The sequence below is a fragment of the Falco biarmicus genome, chromosome 7 (assembly GCF_023638135.1).
Source record: "Falco biarmicus isolate bFalBia1 chromosome 7, bFalBia1.pri, whole genome shotgun sequence".
Lineage (NCBI taxonomy): Eukaryota > Metazoa > Chordata > Aves > Falconiformes > Falconidae > Falco > Falco biarmicus.
The window spans coordinates 70,967,122-70,984,956 of NC_079294.1; the positions used below are offsets into that span (position 1 = coordinate 70,967,122).

Genomic DNA, 17,835 nt, shown 5'->3' on the forward strand with positions numbered 1-17,835 from the left:
CGAAAGGGCTGTGTTGGGGGGCTGGAGCCCTGCTGGGGTGGGCAGGGGCGGCTGTGGCCCCCAGGCACGGGGGGGTAACCTGCAGGGAAGCTCTCGGTGGCTTCACTGTACGACTGCCCTGCTCACCCAGCTCTGCAGGGTGCGAACACACCGGAGGGCAGAGTTGCCCTGCTGCACACTGGAAGCCTGCCTCCATCCCTGCCCATAGATGAAACCCTAAAGCCCGTGGCAGGGGTTATACCCAGCGCTTCTCCCCAACCAGCCTTTCCCAAAAGACTTCAAACATGGCAAAAGAGGGGGAGCAGGGCTGGGAAGGACAGGAGGGATGGAAGGGACAGAAGTGGTGACAAACAAGGAATAAAAGTCCATCAGCCGTGGGGCTGGCGGGTCCTTCCAGCTGGGGGAGGGGAGTGAGCTCCGCCAAGCCTCGCTGGGTGCCCAGGTGAGGTTTCAACACCCAGAGGCTCACGGCACATGTGGGGGGAGGCATAGCCAGCAGCAGCCATGTGAAGGGGTTTAGAGTACAAAAATCTTACCACATGGCTGCTTTCCAGCGCATGTGTCATGGGGTGCTGACTCGGGAGCTTTAGTGCAGCCCCTCTCCCCACGCCCGCCAGCAGTTCACCCGGGTCGAGCAAACCCAGTGAAGTCACCAAGCCACCCTGCTCTGCACCAGGGGTCACAGCTGGATGGCAAACAAATGCTGTCATCTCTTGGGGCAAAGGTGGTTTCTCGCCTGCAGTATTTCACAGAACCAGACAGCACTCATTTTCCTCCTCTTCTACAAGAGCAAGGCTGAAAGGACCCAGAACTCCTCTGAGCCCCTCTGGCCATTTGCCTGCGAGGCAGCAGGATGGTACCAGCCCTCCCAAAGCACCCACCAAAGGAGAGCACTCGGCAGCGGTGCCAGAGCCTGGGGATCGGCTGCTGGAGGTGCTGGTCCCCTCCTGGGCATAGAGGGAGGGAAGGGACCTGATGGAAATCACTACCCCTGCATAACAGCCCCTTGCTGGACTCAGGATGTGTAAGTGGGAGCTGAGAACTGCTTCACATGTTGCTTCAGCATCTGGCCCAGGGTAAGGCACCACCTGCCAGCAAGGACACCAAGCCAGGGGAAAGGCGTGGGGGAAGGAAAAGGGAGGAAGGGAAGGACACAAAACCTCCTTGCCACAGTGAGAATATGCAGCTGACTGGGGACTGGCATCTGGGGACAAGTGTGTGGCAGTCCTACCCTCCTCACGAGCAACAAGTGATCCACCAGGCTGCCTGTTCACAGTATTTTCAGAGTTACCTGCAGCAATACCAAGCCCTCCTGGCTTGTCACCACTTCACAGGAGGGTGGCAGATGCTCAGCCACTCTCCAAACTCACATCAGACTATGCTTAGGGGGGTTGAACCTGCACATGCAAGAAATAAACCTTTTCAAGAACCAAGAAACCAGCCAAGAGACAAAACATCAACCAGCCGAACACCAAGAGTCATGCAAGCTCCTAACCTTTAAAACCCCCAGAAGCAAAACCATTGTCTTGGTAAAGGTCTCTGGTGAGAAGCTGGGGAAGCACCGGGTGCTCCATCCCACAGGTGGTCAGCGAGAGGGACCACCACCCCCGCTCCTCGCCACGCTCTGGCACAAACCCATCTCTCTTGGCACCCATACCTGGTTTTCCCCTACACACAATTTTTTCTTAATTGGGCGCTTGTTAATTATCCCAATACTTTGCAGAGGAAATAAACAGCAATTAGAGAAATAAGTGGTATTTTTATTCCCTGGCACTCTCGCAGAGCTCCCCGACGCCTCCCACCCGCAGCTCCCACACGGGCACATGTTGCTGCCTGCTCTGGCGTTGCTGCCCAAGCGCTCTCCCCCGTCTGTTCCCCGAGAGCAGGGCGCTGCGGTCGTGGGCTGCCTTGCTCTCCCCCGGGGAGGAAGCGTTACTGCGTGAAAGCAGCAGGCTGTCCCACTGTAATCTGTTTTAAAAGTCATAAATTGCTGAGAAAAGCCAGTTTTCCTGCACAACAGAAGGTTAGCGTGTTTAAAGAGAGCACTGGAACTGTTTTTATTAATCAGAACTGCTATAAAGAAAGCATTTTAATTAACATAATTATCCCGTTTGAGAGAAGCAACCCGCACCTCACAGATACTTTTCAAACTAAAGATGCGGGCTGTCACAGTCAGTTATAATTAAGCAAAATGAGTTGGTTTTCCTTGCTGTATGTCTGCCTCCCCCCATCGACACGCTTCCCCTTCCCTATTACACTCCCTGCAAGGCAAGCGGAGACAGCATCTCGTGCCATAGGGATGGCAGGGCCCCCACGGCCCCATCCCTGCATCCCTGCCTCCAGCACGGACCACTCGGGGTTAAGCTTCATCCTAGCCACCGACTCCACAGACCAAGCTGCAAACAGGCAACCTGGGAGATGAAGGTGGTAATAAAAAACCCAGAGATTTGTAGGACTTTGTTTCCAGCACTGTCTCATAGTCAACAGATAAAAGATTTATTTTCATTGAAAAAGACCAAAAAAAAAATAAAACCCACCAGCATAAAAAGCCTATCTCTGGGCAGCCCGCCAGCAGGGAGAGAAAGGAGTGGGAAAGGGGAATAAAAGCAGGTGCAGGCAGGCAGCGGTCTGGGTCTGGGTTTCGTCGAGCATCCCAGAGCTGAGCCGGACCTTGGAGGGCAGCGAGTCAGCCAGGAGCTTCAGTCTCCATGGGCAGCTCTCCTCCTCCTCCCGCCTGCTGCCTGCAGCATGAGGCAGCACCACATGCTCAGCATCTCTTGCGCTTCCTCTGGAGGCAGAAACAGGCTCAGTAGCTCCTGCGGCCCATCCCTGCCCACCCTTCGCCCCAGACAGTGATGCCCCTGGGCAAACGGCAAGATGGGGCACACAGCCTACATGAAGCAATCAGGCATCACCTGCAAACCCACTGCTGGCTGCTTCAGCTGAGACCGCCTGTCCCACCAACGCATTCTGGAGCAGGACTCTGACCCGGGGCTGGAGGCAGCACCTCCAGCAGCCAGCCAGAGTCCCTTCAATGGCAGCACCATTCAGTATTTTAACAGGTACTTGAATGGATGTTCTGCTGTTTTGCTAATATCTCACATTAAGGTGCAGTACACTAGGCTGTTAACTATTAGTGGTTTTCATTAAAACCTCCTTTATTTATAAAGGATGGCTCTGAGTTGACAGGTCTGCCCCAAAATTGCACAGCACCACTGGAGATGCTCACACCAGTTCTTTAACGCAGACCCAGTGTCACGGCAGAAGGACCAAGTCATCGCGCCAAGCACTCAGCGCCGTGTCCCCATGGACTGCGGGGACAGCAGCACCCATCCTGTCCCTGGCAGCACCCAATGTTGGGTGTCACCACCCCGGAGCAGCCCACGCTCCCTGCCTGCCACAGTCAACAGCCGCCTGCAGGTAAAACAAGGTGAAAAATTTGAAAAGAGGGATTTTTAGGTTGGGGTTTTTTTTAATTTTTTTTGTCCTGGTTTCCTTAAGAAAATCAGGTTTGTGCAATCACGTGCTCCATGTGTTGTCTGTCTCCCCTAATTACTCTCCGACTCAGCAGTCAAATTCAACAGCATGTGAGTGACAGCTGGAAATCTCAAAGATATTAAATATCTGGAGGTTTCATGAAAATAGGCAGGCAGGTAGAGAGGAGAGGCCTTCCTCAGCTCAGCTGAGCCAGGTTGCAGCAGGAGCCCGGGTCTTGTGAGGCTCTGGAGGATCCACACGGGAGAAAGGAAAAGCACAAAAGCCCCAATGATGCAGGGAAAAGCTGAATCAGAGGATGCGTCTTGCTAGATATTGAAATCAGTCAAACTTCAGGTATTAGCCCCCGGAAAAGCAGCCTTCTGTAGTGCCAAGCGGCATGTTCACAGCCGGTTTCTAAACAGGAAATGCAATTTCCATGGGAAATTCAGTTTTTCTTGGTGGAAGAAATAAAATATTCAGAAAAAATAATCAAACACGCTCTTCTACTTTGGCTCAACAAAAACTGACATATTTCAGGTGATTAAAAAGACAACAAAGTTTGGCTCCAATTCAACTAAACACCTCACACCCCTACTCCACATTTTCCACATGCTCTCACCTCCCTGGGTGGAGATGGACTCCACCAGCCCCATGACCACAGGATGGACCACGGCTGAGCAGTGGGACACGACCCAAAGAGCCCCATTTGTGGCAGTTAGATATTTCTCTTGAAATGCTGTATTTAAAACAGTTATTTTTACTTTTCCATTCTGGTTTTCCCTGAGAGTGAAAAGGCCCCCACCAGCCCCATCCATCTGGGATCCACCATGGAAAGTCTAGAAGCATCTTCTGCAAGTGAACTTTGCTAGGCACAGGTCAGCCCTTGTGGCAGCCTGCTGCAGCATCCCCAGGAGAGCCAGGCAGGGACACGGGGCCAAAAGGGAGCACAGGGGCACAGACAGCAGAGCAAAGCCTGGGGCTCGCTGCTCTAAAGGGCTTTGTGTGCACGGGAGGGTTTTATTTGCATGCAGGCTATGAAGCATCCGCTTGGAGATCTCTCCAGACCTACTTGTAAGACCAAATAAAAATATCTCTCCCGGTCCTGGAAGGAGCTGGGAAGGAGGCTTCCAAAATTGGGTTCTCTCCCTGCCTGCGCAGAGGATGGGGTTGTGACACCACGGGGAAGCTGTTTGTAGGTCTGCGTTTGCAGGCTACAGGCTACCAGCTAGGCAGCCTCACCCTCCCTCAACCAGAGCATCTGCCTTCCCCAGGCTCCCAATCCCGGTATAAGTAGGACTCCTTGCTGGAAGCATTGGGCCTGGTGGCGTTGCACAGCGCAGCGCAGCAGCTCCCCAGCCACATCCCCTCCCTCTGCTGCCCCACCGCCAGCCGGGCAGCACCCACAGCCCCGGGGGAGCCTTCCCCCACACTCTGCTCGACGCAAGCCAAAGCTGCAGCAAGATGAAGCGATGTTCATAAACGCCTTAGAAGGGAAATGTTAATGAGCACTGAGCGGAGGGCGAGAAAAGCCCTTAATCGCGTTAGCACTGCTGCCAGAGCTGATGAACGTCCCCAGGCCACATGGCCCCATCCAGCCACACCGCACGGGAGCGGCTGGGGACAGCCAGACCCTGAGCTGCTGCCCCACCGCTCAGGGTGGGAAGGGAGAACGTCGTCAGTCAAAGCAAAGCTGGTCCCTTGCTTAACCTCAACCACATCCCGCGAGCTGATGGTGCCTGTGCCACGTCGTTCTGGAATCGCAGGTCCTGCCAGGACGGGATGCTTTCTTGCTGTACCTGAGCAGGAACAGGAGGCCATGCCAAGCACGCCTGCCTGCATCTCCAATGAGTTTATGCTTCAGTTGCATAAATAAGTCACGCTCCAGGTTTTTATATTGGGAACTCAGTTCTGAGCCTGAGTTAACTCTCTGATTTCTTTTATGCAGGCAGGAAACTGCCATATAAAAATATATGTGTAAAATAATGATTTTCCACAGCTCAACAGCCACGTGAGCAATGCCTTTTGTGCTGCCCTGCCTTTCAATCCCTGCGTACACTGCGTGCACACACGTGTGCTGCTCCACAACACACAGGGACGTTTTTTATGGTGACAGCCTGCCACTCCCCCCTGGGGGAAAATGTGGTTTAATTTTTAGTATAACCTTAAAAAGGAGACTGGCAAAGCATCTTCCCCATAAATCTGGTAAGTGACGTTTACTTCTTGTGCATCATCTCTAGTGATGGACAAATCTCGAGTTAAGGGTTTTGGTTCAGAGGAGCTGCCATCTCCTCCTGCCACCTCTGCCAGGATGAGGCAGTTGTACTTAGGGTCAGCTCAGGCACTGCCTGGAAGATCTCCAGCAGCTGGAGATGATCTTCCCTCCAACACCACAGCCCAACATGTGGCTCCTACATGCCTTAGGGGGCTCTGGGGACTCCTTTTGGCTTCTGGAGACCCCATCTCTGAGGAAGCCCCTTCTCACCCTCACCCATGGGCTGGGTATCAGCAATAACACGGCAAAGTTTCCCACCCAATCTCATCAGTTCAGCCCATAAAAGCATCTCTGGCATGCTCAGATCCCTGCCCATCCTGGCTGGGGTATAATGGAGTTTGCTTTAAGAGTGCAACAGATCTTCCTGGTCACCGCATCCTGCTCCCTGCTACCATAAGCCTGCCAAATTTCAATTTGAACACACATAAAAGATCTCAACAGCTGGGTGTTTAATTACAGGGACTAGAAACCAGGCTCTGCAGAGTCAGATCAGGTTATTCCAGCTCCCTTGAGCTGGCTTTGGAGCGTGCCAGGACCGGCCCTCCCTGGGAGGCTGGTGTTTCCAGCTCTGCCCGAAAATGGAGGCTCAAGGAAACACAAACTGTGCCGAACCCCCAAGGGCAGAGCTCAGAGCACCCGGCGGGTGCTTTGCAGCACAGCCCTCTCGAAAACGGGGGTGCAGGGGGTTTGCATCGCTGGGCACAATGCTGTTATTTGTGCCTGAGCAAAATGCAAGATAGCACTGAAATCCATGGCATCCACATGGATCTTAGAGAGACAGAGGGACTTGAGGTGCCATGAACCTGCCTTGCAGCTGTCTTGCAAAGCCCTGTGGGGAAGGGCTCAGCACCATCTCCTGGTGCTGACAGGGATGCAGTGGTGCCCCCTGCTCCTCTGAGCCACGGGCCAGGGCACGGCCAGCAGCCCAAGGCTCTGCGGGGCAGCGTTGCCCTGCCCCCCCCGCCACCCACAGCACCCACTGCCACCCAATTCACTGCTGCGGGGCCGGACTAGACCCAGAGAAACACTTCCAGTTCCTTGGCACTAATAAAAGATTGAAGGAGCAGAAAACACCGTTAACAGATAGTTAAGTCTGGTGTAATCTGCGGCACAGTTATTTGCACCGGGGAAAAGGCAGGCGGCAAATTCACTGGCATCAGCCCTGCCGCGGCAGGCCCTGGAGTGTTGCTCCAGCTGCTGCCACATGGGCATCTGCAGAGACAGTTCATTTGAATTTCTAGGGAGGGAAACTGAACTCTGAGTCTTAAAAGGCCTGGGCACCTCCGCAGCAATCTCTGCAGAGTGTGGTAAAGCACTTCAAAATAGCTGCTTGGCTTTCCCCAAGTTCTGGCAGTGGCTGGAGACTGGAAAAGACTTTTCTTTGGGTGGATGAGCACTTCCCTCTGCCAAGGTGACGCAACATCCCCAGAGCATCTCATGTGCTCCCAGGGATGCCTCACTCCGCTGCTCCCCAAGCAGCACCCAGGCTCCCTCCCAGCCAAGGGACGGCAAACACTGAGCGGAGCCACCAGCTGCTGCCCCGGCCAGGCTCCGGCAGCAGGTCCTGCCCTCTCCCAGCACCAGCAGCAGCCCAGCCACTTCGGTGAGACCTGGGACTGATCCTCACTCTTCCACCTCAGACAACCCAAGCCAAAAGCATCTCTTGGAGTCGCCCAACATCGCTGTTCTTTGCTGTCAGACTCCCGAGGCGCGCTGCCTGCCACCCTCTCAACACGCGCTTTGGCAACCTGAGCTGTTATTTCCCAGGCTGTTGAATCATTTCTTGCACAGGCATCACCACGCACCCCCAACTCCCCACATAACATCTCAGCTGCTCCCTGGCTTCTCCCCAGCGCCTCCACTCAACCAGGGGCACAAGCCAGTCTCTCTCGTGTTTTGGCAAAGGGATGCCTACGAAGCCTTGGCTGTAGCCCTGACTTAAAAAAATAAGAGAATATGAATGGAATAAGGCAGCCTGGTGAAGTAAGCGTCCTCGGCGATGCTGAGCAACACTGACCACCAGGACTCATCACCCATGTCACCCAGGTTGGCAGTGGCACCCCAGGAGCCCTTTTGCCCACAGCAGTGGCTTGCTCTGAGCACATGGCTGAGCCAAGAGAGTGGTAATTCCTCCTCTGCATTGACCAAAGGCTGCATCGTACCCCAGGGCCCCCGGGGGAGTCAAAATAAGGAAGAACATCAGGTCAGGCATGTCTCCTGCTCACAGCCATGCACACAACTGCCTCTCCCAAGAGCTCAAAACCAGAGTCACAAGCACAGCCCCAAAACCGCTCTAAAGCATTTGGACGAAGAGGGAGGAGAACCCTGCGGTCAGCCCCGCAGGCTGCAGGGTCTGAAGGCAAGGCTCAGAGATGCTCAGACTGAGCTTCCCGTCCCCTGGCTCAGCTGCCCACGACTGCTGGTGCCTCTTGGCCAGAGACCCTGTGGGGCCATCCCAGGCACATGTCAGAAGGAGATCCCGAACAGCCTTTCTCCCTCCCCAAAACGCTGGGTTTATCTCAAAGCCAGCTTACTGCTGGTGTAAGGGAGCCCATGCCCTTACGAATTAAGATTTAAAGTTCTAAAAAAAGCAATTTACTGTTTTGTCTGGGCAAGCTGCTGGGAGCACCAGCAGCTCAATTTTTATTGATAAAAGCCTCTTTTCTGTAAAAGCATGGGACCAGGTCTTCCCCTGACAGCAAAACGTGGGCAATGCAGAGCCTCAGATCACCAAGTACAACAGTTTCCCTGCATTTCTGCTGGGCCACAGTGAAAAAAAACCCACATCTGACAACATCTGCAGAGTCATCGTGAAACCCTCAGAGACCAGCGGGCAGAGCAGGTTTCCAGCCTCTTCCACCAGCTCAGAGCCCACTGAAGCATGCCATCAGTCACCGTATGGGGCATCTACATGGTACTTTGTTTTGCTGTCTGTTCCTTCGCATCCCAAAGCAAGCATTCGTCGTGTTGTCAGCAGCCCCCCGCAAGCTCCAGGAAAGCAGCCCCAGCAGACCTCTTCCAAGGTGCTTGCATCAACTACGGGGGGACAAAGCAATCAGGGAGCAGACAAGGAACGCGCGACTTTCCTGTCGTGGAGGGACTGCTGGGACTTGCTGGAAGGCGTCCAATTAGTTAATGAGCACTCCAGAGCTGAGCCTGGTCTGGAATCAGTAATTAATTGCCACAAGATAAGTGAGAGTGAATATACTGGAGGAACCCATGTCTCCCCTAGGGATTGACCTAGGAAAAAGAGGGTCTGCCCAGCCAAACCCATACTAAAATGGAGACGAGCAGCTGGCAACGAGCAAACAAGATTATGTGGATCCCAAAAAGGCGTGCAACACCAGGACCAAACACCACAACTGGCTCCCACCCCAAATGTCTTGTACCAGGAGCTGGCACTGACAAGCACCCCCAGCCCTGGAGCTGATTCTCCACGTCAATGCCAGCCCATCGCAGGCTGCGGGCACACTGCAGGCACACAGCTGGTGAAAGCTTTGCTCTGACAAGCAGCGCTGTAGTAATTAAGCAAACAGGACACATCAACCTGGCTGGGCGCCTCCTGCTTCCACCGTCTGCAAACACCCTGGTTTTGGAAGTCCTGGAATAATTTCTTTGCATCCATTTTCCTCATTAATCTCCTGTTCCAGGTTCCTGAGCATCCTCCAGCGCAGGAGGATGTCAGCTCCCAGGTGGCTCAGAGGAGTCAGGCTGTCACCAGCAGCATCAGCCCTCTTGGATGTGAGCAACCTCCTGCCAGGTTTGCCTGGTCGAAAATCAACGCCTGAGCTCTGGGAAGGAGAAGACCTCCTCCCGAGACATTCGGTCCCAGCCCTTGCAGGTCCCCGGCACCAGCCGCCTCTCCAGAGCATGTCCCCAATGCAATGGGAACTGTGGAGCAGCTCTGCACCCTGCCCCTGTGATAAATTAGCCAGAGATTCAGGCATTTCGGCGCAGCTGCCTCATCCTCTGCCAGCGTGACAATGTGATTAATTTTGGGTGCAAATGAAGCTCATTTATCAGAGGCACGTGATGGTTGCGCGGGCTGCAGGGGCGTATGGGGAGCCCCGGGGCATGGGGGAAAGCGGGAGCAGAGGCAAAAGGCAGGAGGCAGGGAGAGAGAGCGAGGAGCTGAGCCCGGGGCATCTCCCAGGAAGGCTGTTTGCCACACTGGCTCGTGATTAAGCACACTGGGGAAGAAAAGCCCCGCGTGGGAAGAGAGCTTTTATCTCTGCTAACACACACGGCTGCGTCTGGGGAGAGATGTGCAATGGGAGGGGTGTAAGAGGATCAGGGAGAAGAAGCCATGAGCCGATTACCGTGCTTCAGGAGAGGCAATTCCAACACTGCTGCCACTTCTGCCCTTGCTGCCCCCTCCTCCAGGCCATTTTCCACCTTCTCCTCTTTTCTGGGGACCAGCAGATCCCATCCTGCCCATCCCCACTCTGCAGCCAGAGACACTTGCTCTTGGCTGTTGAGAGGAGCGCAGCCAGAGCTGCTCCTGCAGGAATTGCCTGGGAAGGCAAAGCTGTATGTTCACTTCCCAATGTAACACAGCCTTGACACGGAAAAATCATTTGGTCAGTTCATCCACCCATTAACTGGAGCTTCTCCATGCGCTGGAGCAGTGCCCAACGTGATGATGATGCCTGTATGACATGGCGCAGCTCTCAGGCCGAGGCAGCCCGACGTGCTGGTGCAGAGCAGCGTGCAAGCATCACACCAGCGGCTGAGCCAGCCCTTCCCTTAATTCCTACCGTGACATCGCATCTGGCACCAGCACGTGCCCCAGGCCAAGGTCCATCCCATCAGCAGCATCAGCACTGCCCCTCCTCAGCTCTCCAGGGTCTATCTCCTGGCTGGCAATGCCTTGGGCTAGCAGACACCCCGCTCAGAGTGTCACCTGGCATTAGGTACGAGCTGCCAGCTTCTGACGGCACATGTCCTCCATGGGAATCGCTGCCCAAGCAACTGCACATGCACGGTGGACACAATAGCCAAGGCAGCGGGAGCTCCCAGAACAGACAGGACCGGAGAGGGTGACACCCAGCAGCTCATGTCTCCCACCAGCCCACCCCTCCTGGCTGGGCAGGAAGGATCTCAGGGGTGAGCGCCACCAGGGAAGGGATCTGAGCTGCTCCCAGCTGAGGCTGCCATTGTCATGAGCAAAGCATCAACAGATCAGGAGTCCCTGCACAGTTTTGGAATAAGGAATAGTTTCGGGGGTGAGCCGATGCCATGCCAAATGCCCTCTGGTGAGATGGATGCACAGGAAGAGGACATCAGGCCAGTCCCTCAGGCACCAGGATTTACAACCACCCATGCCACCAGCATCAGCTAGGGAGGGGACAAGGTAGGTGACGCGCAGCTGGTGCAGCAACTTGCATCCCAACACTCCCATGCAGACAACACCGCAGGGAGTCACCAAACATTACAGCTGGGAAACCATGGGGATGGACTGGACCAAGGAAAACCATACATGGTCAGCAACGGCAAGAAGCCACCATCATTCCAGGCATTTGCATTGCCCCTTGCCAGTGTCCCCATCCCGGAGCAGCTCTGTCCCAGAGCAAGGTCATGCCAGCAGCACCCAAAACCCTGAGACCACCATAACACCTCTCCCTTCCATGGTTTTGGCCCCATCTAGTGAACTATTTTCTGCTAAAGAAAAGAAAAACCCCTGAAGTTCAACAGGTCCACACAACCTAGGACAATGGCAACAAATCCTTGGGCACACGGCCAGTGTCAGCACCTTCGGTGGGACTCAATTATCAACCCAACAGGTAGCATCAAACAGAGAAGCTGCTTTTTTGATAAATACATATTTTTTTAGAGAAAACATGTCAAGAGGGCAAAGATGAAGACAACGGAACATGAGGTAGCCCTGCTGCGTGCAAGACAGCCCGGCTAATTTATCCCAGCACAGAAGCAGGACCCTTTCTGCTGGGTTAAGTGTATAGTCAGGAAACCCATGGGGGCTTTGGAAGTGCGAAAACGTCAAACACAGAGTGGCATAGGGACCTGAGCCTGAGAAAGGGGAAATTTTATGCTTCTACCCACTGGGTCCCCCAAGAGAAAGCAAGCAGGGTGGCCGGTGGCAGAGCAGGTGGCCTGAGAGGAGCCTGTGGCTGGAAAGGTTACAGGTGACGAAACCAGCTAGCAGCCAGCACCACAACCTCTGACTTTCACATTTCCTCCAGGTCCCAAATGCTCCTCTAAGCCTGGCTCCCCTGCGAAGCTCCCCAGGGAGGTTTTGCCTCTCCTCCCACCCATCACCCCACCTTCTTATCCTTCCAAAGGTCCCCCGAGTCCCACCCCACAGCTGTTGCAGCAGTGGTGGCAGAGCCCTCCCGGCTGTTATTGCAATCATCACACCAATTACTCAATTGAAGTTTTCAGTTCCTATCCGTCAAAGTTTACCCAGGAAGAATCAAAGATGCCCACGCAGTTTCACTTTGCGGATTACAGAAAGGCAGCGATAAACGCATCTCAGCCAACTTTCACGTGGCGGGGAAATAATTGCGCCAGCACGCAGCCCCCCGTTCGTGCTGGGGTGAAGCACGCAGGAGCTGGCTCCTTGGCAGAGGCACGCTCAGGCTCTCACACCTGTCTGGGGGGCAGCGACGGTGCCCAGCCCTGCTGCTGCTCCAGCACCACGCGATGCGTAACACCGACACACTCGCAGCAAGGAGGAAACGCTATTGCACTTACCAGAGCTGAAATCTTGCAAGGACCTGCTGGCGAGGCAAGAGACCTGGAAAAGAGAAAGAGATGGCTTCGGTGGGTTGGCTGGTGACAGCAGTGGGCATTTTAAGAGGGTGACTGGGGAGTGTTGGCATTGCCCCGGTCCCACATGGGTGGGATGGGGCATGTTGCCCCACAGCAGTGCTGAGCCCAGCCCCGCGGGGCACAAAACTGCTCCACAAACTCCAGCCACCCCAAGTCACAGACTTACCATGACAGTCTTGGATGAGATGTGTACACATCCTACTTAATTAGCACCAGTTAATGTCCTGGACATCACCAGAGGTGCTCAGATATGGACCCTGCTGGCTGCTCTCTCAGCCACAGCATCCAGGTGCACACATGCTGCCTCTGGAGCTGGCCAGGGCGTCCCAGCACCCAGCAGGCTCCCACAAAGCAGCCTAACGGTGCCAAAGCCCTAAAAGCAAGAAAATGAACCTTCCCTGCCTGCGTCCCTGCAGCCAGTGCATTCAGACAGGGCTGCGGCACTGCGGGCGGGAGGGCGGTCACCTCTGCCTGCGTTCTATCAGGACCGTCTGAATCCATCAGGGCTGCCTAAATTCACCTAGTCTCCCCCACCAGCCTCTCTGGGCACTCATCCGGCGCTGGCAGGGCTGCCAGCTGCCGCACACCGTGGGAATTTGCCAAGGGATCAAGAAACGGATCACCACTCCCATCCCAGTATGAGCACATGGCTGCCCCATCACCGCTCCCCTCTCCTGGTGCCTCACCAGCTCCTGCAGCACGCCATGCAAATCTATGCTAAGGAGTCACAACAACGCACCTGGGAAACCATAAATATCTGTGAAAAATCTCCCCATAAATCCAAGGGAAGGGGAATTTATGATGCTTTCTTTGGAGATTTCTCCAGGTGTTCTCTATTAAGCCATTGTGCTTGTTTGCATAAGTATTCCTCAGACAATAAAGTCTTCCCCGCCATCAGTTATCAGCTCTGCAAACAGGAGCAGTGCCAGGCATGGGGCGTGCAAACACCCAACTGTAAAGATGAGGGACCAGCTCCTCACCTTGTATAGAAATAAAGGATATTAATCGCTCAGTGGAACTTACTTAGCACTAGTAGCTCGATGTGCTGAAGCCTTAGGCTGTAAGCTGATGCCAAGGGCGGAGAAGCTTAACAGCTTGGTGACCCAGATGGGACCCCAGACCACCACCAGGACCCCACGCCACCCCCATCAGATCCTCTCATCTCCAGCAGGTGAGTTCACCAGGGGTCTTCGGAGCAGGAGGCATCAAAGGGTGAGTGTTAAAATGCCCTGAGCAGATTTAGTGAAAATACTGTAGTGGGTTTGAGTCCCTCTTGGTACTGGGGTGGATTCAAGTCCTGCCCAGAGGAGGGTGCACACAGGAAAGGGGTGAGCTCCTCTTAGTAGCTGAAAACAATGGGAAACACACCTGGCATAGAGAAGGGGGCACCTGTACCCCAGGTACTGGAAAATAGAGAAGGGGACGTCTTTAGCTGAGGTATTGGAAAACTGGAAAAAGATTGATAGCACAGTTGGTCCGTCAAAAATGTGCACAGTTACATCGTGTCAGGAAGATTGGCCGTTCACAGCCAAGGAGGGCAAATGAACAGGCTGGTGGCCACTGCAGGGGACTTCTGACCAGCAGAACTCACCTTTTTGCAACACCATCTAAAGAACAGATTCCCAGAACAGGTGAATTACTGGTACGTTTAGGACAACCGGGCATGGGAAAGGAATCACCCAAGCTGCTGTTAGAAGGAGGAAGAGATTTTACCAAAGGTGACGCTTGTGGTAGCGGATGCTGGTACCCCAGATGACAGGCCAATGGTGTCTGTCCTGCCTTACATGCCTAACGCTCCTTCTCTGCTGCCTATTTCTGCTTGCCTGGCTGCCAGACTCTAGCCTATGGTCTCCAACACCTTACCCAATCCTGCTGCTCCACAGCGAGGAGGAACAGGCAGAGCAAACCCTCCTCCCGCTGTATCGCACGTATTTACTAACAACCCTGGAACCCCAGAGACCGAGCTTCACGAGGCAGGAAAATGCCGAGGCTGAGGGAAGATGCTGAAAGATGTGCCCGGTTATTTTCTAACATACACACAGTATAATCCGAGTTGGGGCGAGACTCAGGTACTTTTGAGAGAATTGTTTCGGCTGAATAAGCGAGATAAAATAATTAACAAAGATGCAGAGTTAGCGCAACAGGCCAGGGGAAACCGAAACCCTTGGCCAACAAATGACCCAAACTGGGACTATCATAATGCAGGGGATGGAGCCACTCACCAAACAGGACCTCTGCAACTTAATGGAGGCAATTAAGGTATGTGGTGAGCTAGGAGTAAATTGGACTAAAGTGCAAGTGTGTAGAGAGAGGCTAGACAAACACCCCAGTGACTTCTGGGGACAGCTCTGACCAACCCTGTTAAAATATGGGGGAATGACCCCCCAAAACTTCCATGATGTGCTCACAATCACTGTCTTTGCAGATCAAGTGGCCCCTGACATATGGAAATATGTTAAAGAATGTATGCCAGCTTGGCAAGGGGAGACTGCAAAAAAATTTAAGTGTGACAATATTCGTATGTGATGGGCGAGAGGGGAAACAAAAGGCTGAGCAAGTGAAGAAGAGAAAGAAAGCAAAAGAACAAGAGGCTAACTCAGTGGCTGCAGCCCTAACAGGGAATTTGCAGATGAGAGACAGGAGTCGAGGAAGAGGAAGGCCAGGCATGGCGTTGGCCCAAGACCAGGGAATAGAGAGGGGAGAAGGAGCGGAAATGAAGAAAGGAAATGCTGGTATTGTGGGAATCTGGGACACGCACAACAAGAATGTCCCCTCTGTCTGGGGAAGGGGGGGGGGTGGGGGGGAGTGACGATGGAAGAAAATTATCAATGCAAAGGAGCACCCCGTGAAAATAACGACTCGCAATGACAGGAGGAAGGAGACCTGGTAGATCCTGAGGGACTGGAAGGGTTAGAAGTCCTTAGTATGTGGGAAACACAATTAGATCAAAAAGGACATACAGGCAAAGTGGAAGGCTGGGAAGTTGAATTTTTGGTAGATACAGGAACAACATTATCCCTTTTGAATTTTACTCCCAAAGGATCTAGGATCACAGACGAAATTTTAATATGTGGAGTCATGGGGCACGGAGAAAGGAATTTGAGTAAATCCCTGTTAGTAACAATAGGCAACAAGAGTATATGGGGGAGATTTGTACTAGCAGAGGATTCTCCAGCATGCTTGCTAGGGAGAGATCTCTCGCAGGCCTTAGACGTGGAATTACGCTTGCCACCTGAGGGAACAGACCTGATAATCATGGGAATGAGTGTATACTCAGAAAGCCCAAAGAATGAATCTAAAATCCCAAAGGCACTAGAATCCATATCAACAAAGCTACGGAGTAAAGCCAGCACTGAGGCAGGATTTTCAATGTCAGCTCAACCCATGAACATAAAAACAAAGGGAGGAACTCCACCTGCTGTGAAACACCATCCTACTCCCCAAGAGGCTAAAAAAACTAATCAAAAGCAAACAGACCAGCATTTAGCCCAAGGAATTTTAGAAGTATGTGTGTGTCTATATAATACTCCTATACTTGTAAAAAAGAATAGATCGGATGAAGATGGGAACCCAGGATATTGTTTTGTACAAGATTTGTGGACAATTAACCAGCACACCGTGGCTCCTTATCTGGTGGTGCCCGAGCCCTCACCCATACCTTTACAAATGCCACATTGGGCAAAATATTTTACTGTGATTGATCAAACCGCTGTCTTCCTTCGTATCCCACCAGGCGAGGACAGCCACCTTCTGTTTGCCTTCACATGGAAAGTGCAACAATTAACTCGGACACATCTTCCACAAGGATTCACAGTGTCTCCTAGAATTTTTTCGTGAATACTGTGAAATTATTTAAGGGATATAGAATCACCAGGTGGATCAGCTCTTGTGCAGTATGTAGATGATTTGCTAATAGCAAGTAAAGACAAAACCGCCTGTGTATTAGTCACTGTGCAGCTGGGTACTGCCTTAGCAGAGAAAGGTCACTGCACAGCTCCATCCAAACTTCAGCCGTGTCAGAAAGAAGTTAAATATTTAGGTTTTATCTTAAGGGAAGGACAGCGAATAATAAACCCAGAAAGAGCAGAAGCTATAGTCACGCTTCCACGACTGCTCACAAAGAAACAGTTAAGAGGGTTCCTCGGAGCTGTGTGATTTTGCTGGCCATGGATTCCTGGGTTAAGGGAATTAACGAAACTTCTGACAGAGGCAACAAGAAATAGAGAAGTAGAGGCTATTACATGGGGCCCAGAGAGGGAGCAAGCTTTTAAAGCAATAAAAGGAGCCTTAGCATCTGCTGCTGCTCTTGGGCTCCCAGATTATACAAAGCCCTTCAGTTTGTACATGCACAAACAAAAAGGAAAAGCCAGTGGAGTGGTAACGCAGAGATTAGGACCCCACCGGAGAGGCCAGTCGTGCACTGCTGAGGAGCGCCAGCTCACATCAATTCAGTGACAGCAGCAGCTACAGTATTAGTGAAAAGTTGCCCCCTCATTCTGGGACACCCCATAACAGTTTGTGCCCCACATGAGGTGGAAATACTGTCAAAACGGTATGTAACCCAAGCAGCAGTGCCACAGCAGGCACCTAGGTATGAGCTGGTCCTTTTAATGGTGGATAATACGGTTTTGGAGTTGCAATACTGGGAATCCAGCAACCCTCACCCCTTTGCCGGCTGATGGAGAACATCATCAGCACGAAGAGCTGATGCACACCTCAAGCAAACCAAGAACAGATTTAACTGATGTTCCTTTGCAGTACCCAGATCTAACTCTGATTGTAGGTGGCTCATCTTACTGCCCACGTGGACAACGATGGACCAGGTACAGTGCAGTCACACAAGGGCCAGTGATAGAAGCTGAACCACTTCCAGCAAAGATGATCATGTAAGGGACTGACACATACAGCATGTCTGGGAAAAAGGAAACCCGTCAGATGGACCTCGGTATGCTTTTGGGGTATGCCATACAACGGGAATGCTATGGGAGGAACAAGGATTTTTCATATCATCAGGGAAAATAGCGCTGAATGGAGAAGAAATACTCAGGTTGCTGGAATCGGTCCAGCTACCCAAAGAAATTGCTGTAATACATTGTCCAGATCATACCAAGGACACCACAGGAATTAGTGAAGGAAATGTCTCGACTGACACAGCGGCAAAGGCTGCGGCTCAACAGCCTCTGAGGGAACGTACGGTTACAATGCCAGTGGGGAACTGGAGCGAACAGCCAAATCTAACGGGTACCAAAACCACGCATGAAAAGCACTGTTCATCAGAAGAAAAGAAACAATGAGAG

The 17,835-nt window shown here is 52.9% G+C and overlaps 1 protein-coding gene across 2 annotated transcripts in view; it reads right to left on the reverse strand.

Annotated features, from left to right (window-relative positions):
* The window catches only part of LINGO1 (leucine rich repeat and Ig domain containing 1), a 169,621-nt gene that overhangs the window by 98,875 nt on the left and 52,911 nt on the right, over positions 1-17,835 (reverse strand). Inside the window, exon 3 of one of the 2 annotated variants that reach the window (XM_056347506.1) lies at positions 12,461-12,503. The gene's annotated coding sequence lies outside the window, so the exon portion shown is untranslated. Of the gene's footprint in view, positions 1-536; positions 634-12,460; positions 12,504-17,835 lie in introns of those variants that run through there. The other variant, XM_056347507.1, reaches the window with a different exon arrangement.